Source organism: Ixodes scapularis, unplaced genomic scaffold (genome assembly GCF_016920785.2).
Source record: "Ixodes scapularis isolate PalLabHiFi unplaced genomic scaffold, ASM1692078v2 PGA_scaffold6__148_contigs__length_123643588, whole genome shotgun sequence".
NCBI lineage: Eukaryota > Metazoa > Arthropoda > Arachnida > Ixodida > Ixodidae > Ixodes > Ixodes scapularis.
In genome coordinates this window covers 114,674,647-114,683,869 of record NW_024609881.1, presented here as the reverse complement: position 1 = coordinate 114,683,869, position 9,223 = coordinate 114,674,647, and positions in this window count along the sequence as shown.

The following is a 9,223-nucleotide window of genomic DNA, read 5'->3' as shown; positions in this document are numbered from 1 at the left end:
GGAAAAAGGGAAGGTTCAGCATTAACGCTTTTCAAAAAGGGATGTCTGTGGCGTTCCCAAGGGTCATGCTAACGCAATCCCGAAGGATCCACCAATAGACCTTCCTGTAATTTCTTGTTTCCTGTTTGTGAACTTTGCCACGTGGGTTCAAATATCCTCTTATTCCTGTCATCCCCCCCCCTTACGATAATGCCCACGAAGCGGTGTAGATATAATGTAAATAAATAAAACAGTAGCAACCCATCTTGGCATGGATCCTACAAATACTTGGTTAGCGCCTTAATAAGATTGTACCAGATTTGTGGGCACAGTCGCACAGGTAACGCAATTTCTGTAGATTACGAGAAGGAGGTTTGTGAGCTCCAAGCTGGCGTCCCATCACATCCTAGATGTGCTCAATAGGACTGATATCTGGCACGTTATGTGGTCGGGAGATCAACTGGAGTTAATAATCATGCTCTTCAATTCACTGTAGCACAAAAGTTTGCCTAGTGACATAGTGCGTTGTCCTGTTGAAAGATTTCCGTTCCGGAGGGGAAGAAGCAGTGACAGGGTTCGTATAGGCTTCAAAGAAAATAATTAAAGGGCTTTTAAAGACTTGTAAAGATACTTTCAAGGACTAGACAGAATACTTTCCAGTATTCTGTCTAGTAAATTTATAATATACTAACTGTTTGAAATGCACTGCTAAAATTCTTTATCGTACGATACCTAGGAAAAGGCGCATTTGCGGAAAAGGTACTAGTGAAGGGTTCAGTAGAGCTACTGCAGCTTTTCCATGATTTCTTGTTTGATCCTTGAAAGTTCTCGCATCTTGGTTTTTGCCGCTTTCCTTAGGATGTTTGACTTGACAATGTAAGTGATGTCAATTGCTAACTGTGCTTTCCCAGCGAATTGATCGGCTGAAGCTGTCAGATTAGCGAATGTTGATTCAAGTTTTGTTTCCTTCCTCATCATGTTGTCAATCTTGTCTTAAACGAGGCGTTTCTTCGACTGACGTGCTTGTTCAAGTTGCACCCTTTTCGGGGCTTCCAAATATGTTTGATAGTGCTGCCTTGCAGCTAACACAGATGTCTTCAACTTCCTTATTGGAACCTTCAAGATACCACCTGCCTTGTCAACCGCGTCGCATATATAATACGCTGCGAAACATACGACAGGTCCTTCAGGTTATCCACGGACACTTGACGGTTCCCACTTAATCCCAGCGCACAAGTTAAACCACGTCCACCATGTATAGCGTAGAACAGATCAGGAAGAAGCGAACCAGGAGTATCTAGTAAACAGTACGCGAGAGAACACGGCGAACGAGCGGCAAGGTCGCAAGATGACAGACGGGCGAGACCGGATCCGGAACCACCGCGAGTGCTACATTTATGGTAGCACTCCCGGTGTCTAAATGTGCCATATAAGAAAACTTTCTCGTTGAAATTTCGAAATGTAGGTTAACATACATAATATTGTAAAGAAAAAATCATTATTACAAAAGAAAAAGGAGAAAACGGACTGTTATTAAGAAATTCAAGGGTTTTCAAGCACCACTGAAATTCCATTGCTCAAGGTCTTGAAAACAAAGTTTTTATATTGAAGGGTTTTCAAGGACCCGTGGGAACCCTGACTCTTGCCATCACGATCTGCCTTTCGTCAAAGTCACTTAAATCAGCAACATTTCCCATACATAATATTGTTAAAAAAATTCATTATTGCAAAAGAAAACTATTATTAAGAAATTTTAGGGTTTTCATGCACCACTAAATATTCCATTGCTCAAGGTCTTGAAAATTACGCTTTATATTGAAGGGTTTTCAAGGTTTTCAAGGACCCGTGGGAACCCTGACTCTTGATACCGCGATTTGACCTTTGTCAAGGTCGCTTAAATCAGCAACCTTTCCCATTACACACACACGTAGCCAACAAAATGATACCTTTCTATCCCCTGGCAACCGTTATCCACCATCCGCGTCAGAAGATGGTAGATAAAGCGGATAACGCGTCAACCATAGGTGCACTCATTCCCACAATATACGTTCTATGCTAAGAAACTTGAACAAATCTAACGAACATACATCCATATGTACACATGGACTGAGCAGAAACAGTTTCTGCTCAATTTTGACTTCATGCGTAGTATTAAGGTTCCTTTGTTGTCGTTTTACAAGCAGCAAGAACCCACATCCGACCATTCGTCGAAGACATTCTGGCTACTTTGGAATCTTTTTTTGGTTTGTTCCTCGGCACGCAGAGCTCACGTTTCGACTGCTATTTGGTGCGATGTTTTGGTGCGGCCCTAAGGAAAACCACTTCATACCTATTCCCCCTTGTCTGCGCTTGGGTACGAAACTAAGGCCACAGCGTACTGAAGCGGAATGAATCCGCATCAAGAGTATCAGCGACGCTTTTTTTGTGTTAGTAAAAGAGCCATTTTTAACGCGATGTGAATTAACCACGCAGTGAATGTAACAACTCCGAGCAAAACGCATATAAAGAAACGCAACCGAAAGCTAAGACGTCACGGTTCCTTGAAGGCAGTTCCTCGGTCGAGCCAAGTCAAGCCAATCGGAGCCAATCCGTGCTAGGTCAACTGCAAGTAGGCACATCTACCCGAGACCGAATCACAACATAGAAACAAACGAGCAAGACCTTACAGAATTTGCGTGTATACACTTTGCGGTCACGAAACAGATGAGCAAATAAACAAAGTATCTAACATACACAAGAAAAAAGAAAACAAAAAACAACAACAACAACAACAACAAAAAAACACAACGACGCATTTCCAAAAGCGAAACCCCAAACTTCCGTGGTACATGTTTTTTATGCAGGTAACAAAGCAGACGACTGAAAATGGGAAATTAAATCAGCTCCCAGCACATAGCCAAGGCAAGCTTAAGCCGAAGTCAAGCCGTGGCGAAACCGAATCCAAGAGACGCTGAGGTCAAGATCAAAAACGGCTAAGCACATCAGAGGCAGACGACATATTTAACCTTCTTTTCAAGCGATGCAGCACGGGTTCGCAACTGCGTCTCGGGTGGAACTGCTCAAGCCGATTAGAACCTAAGGTTTGAAAACGAAAATTTAAGGAAGAGATAAGGAAGTTCCTTATTTTCAGTACGCCAGAGGAATCAACAAACAAACAAAGACTGCATGTTCACGACTTAATCGACAAATGAGAGCATGCTCGTTTATATTTAATGATATGCAAATGACCACATGATCTTCGATGATTGAAAGTTTTTGTTTATAAGTGTTAACCCCTCTACCGAGTCTTAAAACCAGAAAAACCCGCAGACCTTGGATCTGTTCCCCCAGGAGGATTAAACTCAAAACTAAACACTAAATTTTACTCCCAGTGAGGAAGTAAAACACAGCAAAAACATGGATCAAAAAGAAAACTACAAAGCAACAACAAACAAATAGCAAAATTAGGCTTGAGAATTGATTTCACAAAGAAGAAAAACATGGTGTAGCCCCCCCCCCCCCCCAAAAAAAAAATACAAATAATCAAAATCAGGAGCACTGATTTTTACTCTGTGTAAAAGGGTGGAATAGACAATTGAAACCTTGATGCAGTATAAATGCAAATTACGAGTACACGAAAAAGAGCAAAACCGATGGTCTAGAGCAGTGGTTCTCAAATGGGGGCCCGCGAAGACATTTTAGGGGTCCGCGAAGCCCTGCCTCATCAGTAAAACCGGGCATTAAAAGTTGCAATTTTTCACGTCGAGAAGAAATGTTTAAGCTCTCGAGCTAGTTTTCTCGTGTGCATGTCAATAGGAGCGGTCTACTTCACACTAGGCCTTAGTTATATCTATTTATTAAAATAATATTATATTTAGCCTATACTTTTCCCCTTCCCTCGCTTTGAACGGGGTCTTCCATCATCTCCCTCAATCCATAAGGGGTCCGCGAAACACCGATGGTTGAGAACCACTGGTCTAGAGTCTAGAGTCAAGACTCTAAAGCCTGCAGTCAAAATTACTCATACCAAGTAATGTTCACACGAGCAACACTCACGTATGTTCAACGCCAACCCAATAAATCTATATGTACAGTGCGCCTCAAACTTGACGCCGCCACGAGGTGCTTCGGTTTCTTCACTTTTTGAGCTATTCCTGAACATAGCAGTCAAAATGGTTGGTGAAGATTTGCGTCCCCGATGAAAACTTAACCAGGGGAAGGTATTCCAGCAGCTGCAGCGATCAATTCATGTTTGGGTAGCATGCAATAAAATTGAATAGATCAATATTTGCGAAACCGAGTGGCGGCGTTAAGTTTGAGGGGCACTGTACGTGTGTAAATATTCAGATATACAAAATAAGCGCCGAAAAGGCGTTTAGTCTATACGAGGAATCATAAGCGCCGATTTATTAGAGCTGAACGTGTCACAAATAAACCCGAAAACCATGACGTTCTGAAGCAGGGGTTCTCAAATGGGGGTCCGCGAAGCCCAGCCTCATCAGTCAAACCCGGCGATAGGAGTTGTCTTTTCTTAGATTGACAAGAAACGTTCCAATTTTCGGGTGAGTTTTCCCGTGTATATGTCAATAATAGGAGTTTCCTTCACACTGGCACTTAGTCACACCCATTTATTAAATAACTATCATAATCAGCGGTTCAGTTGGAAGTCCTATCAGTTCTCGTTTAGATCAAGCACAACCCTTTCAGACTCCGTGTGTTCGTTTTGTTGTGTTTGTTTTGTTCGAGGTCCCGAGTTTTCAGTTTGGGATTGAAGTCACCGTTTACGGTTGAAGTGAAGACTAGTGTGGGTAGGATTGTATAACAAAGGTTAACTTTGTTACGTCGGTGGTCGGTGATTAGGTTGTGGATATATAAGGCATTGCGGAAATAAACGCAGTAGCTGAGTTTGAGATGTTCTTTTCCCCTGTCTTTTTTCTTCGACCAATTTTCCTAGCTTTTACCACAGTCTCGGGTATTCATCATGATCATTATCACAATTACTCCACACTTTCCCTTCCCCTCACCACGAACGTGGTCCGCGGTCCTCCATCATCTCCGCAGATCCACAAGGGGTCCGCGAAACATCAATGGCTGAAAACCACTGTTTTAAAGGAGTAAAAAAAATGCTCGCGAATCACAAATGACATGCGTACGAGAGCCACACCTATATCTGTACCATGCATTCTTAGGAAATGTACAGCAGAAATTTAAAACCTATGATCTTCAAAAGAAGTGTTGCAGGTGCAAATAGGTGTGCTAAAATTAAAATATCATGCAAGTACACTGACATCCTTACAAATTTGTTTACTTACGCCGAGATGTAACCAAGTTACAAAAATAGTACATACTCATAAATATGTGTACTTAGTTATGGCTGCTTAAACTTAAAAGTTCGAAAAAATGCGTTACAATCCTCACCCCACCCCCTCCCAAAGTGTTGTTTTTGAAATTTAATGCCAGTAAAAAAATATCTAAGCACCAAATTTGTAACCAGTTAAGCAAACTTCAACACTTTTAAATTGCTTCCGTAACGGTTCTGTAGTATCTGTTTTATATTCAAATCATTCCACGCGCCGCCCGTACCACATACCTTCCAGGTCGAGTCCACGCGTTCAGAAAACAATTCCCCCGTGTATATAGGCTCAGCTCTCGCTTCTTTTTCTTCCCGTCTTTTGGTTGCTACCTTTCCAGATCCATCTCCCTCGTTTCCGCAGACGTTATTTCCTATGCATTCTTAAAATCCGTCTCAATTTTCTTCTCCTCTCAACGGCCACGCGAAAACCCCTCGAGACCGGACCCTGCACTTAACCTCAGGTCGATCTCTATTTGAGTGCGCGGACACGCGGGAGGGGATCGGTCCCCAGAACCCGGTACTCTCCAATCGGCAAATTCGACCTTACACACATATATATATATATATATACGAGCTTTCCTTCTCCTTTGTCATTTTTCTTTGGGGGGTGGGGCTATACTTGGTTTTATCTTACGATGAACCGCAGAAGATGCTACGATCCAACGAATCCTCCAATCCAATGCGGCGTGGGCTTCACGTGTTCTTCTCGAGGGGCGAAGCGAAACGTGGAGCTCACAGTACGCTAGATTGGGTGGAATGACTCGTAGCCTCCGCTACGGTCAATCTTAAGGCGAAAACGGGGTATAGATATTGGTGGGACTTATATACCTTACAGTTATATGCTCTCCCCCCCCCCCCTCCCCCCCACATACACACACGTGGTGCATCTTCAGTGTATCGTCTTCGCCTTCAGACCGCATTTTTGCGGTTCGTCCTTTTTTTCTTTTATTTATTTATTGTTTTTTATGGGGGGGGGGGAGGTTGTGCATCTTGCTTATTCAGCGCAGAGGTAAGGGGGAGGGTGGTCGCTAGACGCACCATTTTCCCTCCAGCGGAGAGACCACACACGGCTTGACCTTCAAACGGCGATTGTTTGATGCGCGTCTTCCGCATGTCTAGCCGAGTTGGGTTTCCAAAGAGAGACCGGGGAGGGGGGGCTTCTTGCATTGCTGGCTATCGTCGACCGAGAGCATCGTGAACCTTCTTTAAATAAAATTTAAAAAAATAAAAAAGAAGGCGCCTGAAAGCGGAAAAATATCGTTTGATCGAAACGGTTTCTTTAGTTACGCGTGTGGAGCAAGAGGAACGCGTGAATCCCTTCCAAACTACTGGACCTTGGCGTCTTAATCTAAATAAAGACTATAGAACTAACGAAACATTGACCCAGCCTACACCGCTAACACTCAATTTTTTATGCTCCCAAGATACAATCGAATTAAGCCTGAACGCGCCGAAACAAAAGTAACCAAACTTCATACTTCATAGGCTAGGCTAAAGGCTAGACTAAGCGAAAGGCTAGGGTAAGTTAAAGGCTAAGCTAAAAGATAGGCTAAGCTAAAGGCTAGACTAAAGGTTAAGCTAACGACGAAGTTAGGCTAAAAATTAAGCTAAAGGCTAGTCTAAAGGCTGGAGTAGGCTAAGGACCATGATAAAGGTTAGCCTAGACTAGCTAAGTTAAGATAGGCTAAAGGCTGAAGTAGGCTAAAGACTATGATAAAGGTTAGCCTAGACTATAGTCGGTGACAGCTCAAGAAGGAAGCGGAAGCTCCTCCCACCTCTTTCCAGTTTCGCAGAGCAAATGCTGGAGAGGAGGCGACCTCCTCTCCAGCGTTTGCTCTGCTAAACTGGAAAGAGGTGGGAGGAGCTTCTACTTCCTTCTTGACCTGTCACCAACTATAGCTAAGCTAAGATAGGCAAAAAGCTAGGCTAACGGCTATGCTAAGGGCAGGCTAGGTTAGACTTGGCTAAACGTTAGCCTAGGCAAAAGGTTAAGCTAAATGCGGCTTATGCTAAAGGCTAACCTAACCTGACCCTACCAGAATTTGCTCTCGACCCAACCTTGACCTGCCATATCCAAGACTAAGCAACTAACTTTTCTCTAGGTCAGAGTTCGGCAACCGGCGGCTAGCGAGGCATTACTGTACGGCCTCCGGCACGCTACCAAAAAGGACTCCCCTTCCCCCCCCCCCCCTCTTCCTCCCCTCCCAAGGAGTATACGGGCTGCAGGAATAATGTTTGGTTGCAAAACTGGTGTTACTTGTACTGAGTCCGAAAAGGCCACCAGGGGATCAGTTTCCTATGCACGTGCACTGTATTATTCATCAGCAATTGTTGTGCACCAAAGTGATGCTTTGGGAATCGAAATTTCAGGTCGTCGCCTCTAGCATAAATTTTGTTCGGAATCGCGGTTCCTATACAATTTTCAAATGCAACAGGTTTTGTCGCACTCCGAGGCTTGCTATATTGGGGTTCTGACCAAGCGACCGGGTCAGAACTATAGGAAAAAAAAGAAGCTTGTAGTTAACATTACGAAGAGCAATGGGATGGCAACCCTCGGTGGTCCTCAGCTTGTCTGAGTCTTTGGAGTTTCAAATCAGAACTTTGTAACTCTGCGAGAATGATGGAGGCAGTGTCTGGGTTCCAAGAACCTAGCAACATAGAGCCTGCAGCACACGGCATAACAGTTCACTGTGTGTCTTATCCGTAATTTTCGTGAGCTAATCACCTCCCGCTTACTCCTGCTTCCCCGCCCCCCTTTTTTCGTTTTTTTTTTTTTTTTTTTATACGGCCCTGTGCGGCGATTTGGCACGCTGCAGTAAAAGTTTGCCGACCCCTTGCTCTAGATGATTGATTTTCTTATAATTGGACGCATAATGGAGTGCCAGAAGGTTAAACTTTCTTTCGTTATTTTATTTCATCCTATGCATTAATTCCGCAGACTGTCGACTCAATAACATTCATTTTCATTTCGTGTCAGAAGAACGTTACAATGTACAGTACCTGTAATCAATAGACAAGTGACGAAAAGCAGTACATCAGAAGAATACTAATTTTGTATTTTATTTTTTTTAGAAAAAAGTAATCTCGAAAGATGTTTCGAGTATTAACCAATGTACACTTTTACTTTCCAAAAGGTACTTTTAATATACTCTAGTATACCATTTTCCTTGTTGCAAGCTACGCACATACATGATCTCTGCTGCACGTACAGTGCGGCAACTATAATACGTAACACAATAAAAGTGAATACTTTAAGTATACCTTTTGAGGCGTATTTGCGTTTAAAAAAGTTCAATTATATTACTCTTGGAGCATTGCTTTTTTCAAGGGTTATCACATTATTAAAATTGAGGGTTCGCTAAGTGACATCCGTCTAACTGGGAAAATCAGATGAAAATCAAAAGACTTGTTTAGGGTCAAAGCTTAAAAGGCAATGCCAGCGGGCATACCATGAATTTGGTACATAGGCAAACCCAAAACTTCTGCCGTATCGCAGCGTGCATGAATGAGATCTAGAAGAATGGAAAAAAAAAATGTGACACTAACCGTCTCATCCTGTTTCAAGGGGCAGTTGCGAAGGTACCGTCGACGTCAGCACAGCGCGCAAGCCGAAGGTGTCCACTAGCAGAAGGGTCAAGCACTGCAGTCACGCAGTTCTCAAGAGAAATCCACGAACATTTGAGTTGGAAGGTGAACTCGGAAGCACATTCAATCCTGCGTCAATCTTCACCGGTCTCCCGGGGTTTTACTTGTCCAGTTCGCCGGAAAGCGACTTCCACCTCAACGGTCCGATAGACGTTGCCGATTATTTCGATGAAAAACAAACGAAACGGCTACTTGTTCCACCATGGAATCCTAGGTGACCGCCGATCAAGCCACCAGCCGGTGACGAAACCTCAAAGGCGTACGCTG